The sequence below is a fragment of the Gadus morhua genome, chromosome 11, assembly GCF_902167405.1.
Source record: "Gadus morhua chromosome 11, gadMor3.0, whole genome shotgun sequence".
NCBI lineage: Eukaryota > Metazoa > Chordata > Actinopteri > Gadiformes > Gadidae > Gadus > Gadus morhua.
The window spans coordinates 30115159-30115604 of NC_044058.1; positions in this window are offsets into that span (position 1 = coordinate 30115159).

Genomic DNA, 446 nt, shown 5'->3' on the forward strand with positions numbered 1-446 from the left:
CAAAGACTGACCTCTGACCCACTACCCAGTCTGACCTATAGCCCCCCGCCCCCCCCAGACTGACCTCCTGCTCCCCCCCCCCCAAGACTGACCTCTGACCCCCCACCCAGTCTGACCTCTGACCCCCCCTCCAGACTGACCTCTGACCCCCCCCCAGACTGACCCCGCCCCCCCCCCCAGACTGACCTCTGACCCCCCCCCCCCCTCCAGACTGCCCCGGCCCCCCCCCAGACTGACCTCTGAACCCCCCCCCTCCAGACTGACCTCTGACCCCCCCCAGACTGACCTACCCCCCCCCCCAGACTGACCTCTGACCCCCCACCTCCAGACTAACCCCGCCCCCCCCCCCAGACTGACCTCTGAACCCCCCCCCTCCAGACTGACCTCTGACCCCCCCCCAGACTGACCTCTGACCCCCCCCCCCCCCCCCCCCCCCCCAGACTGAC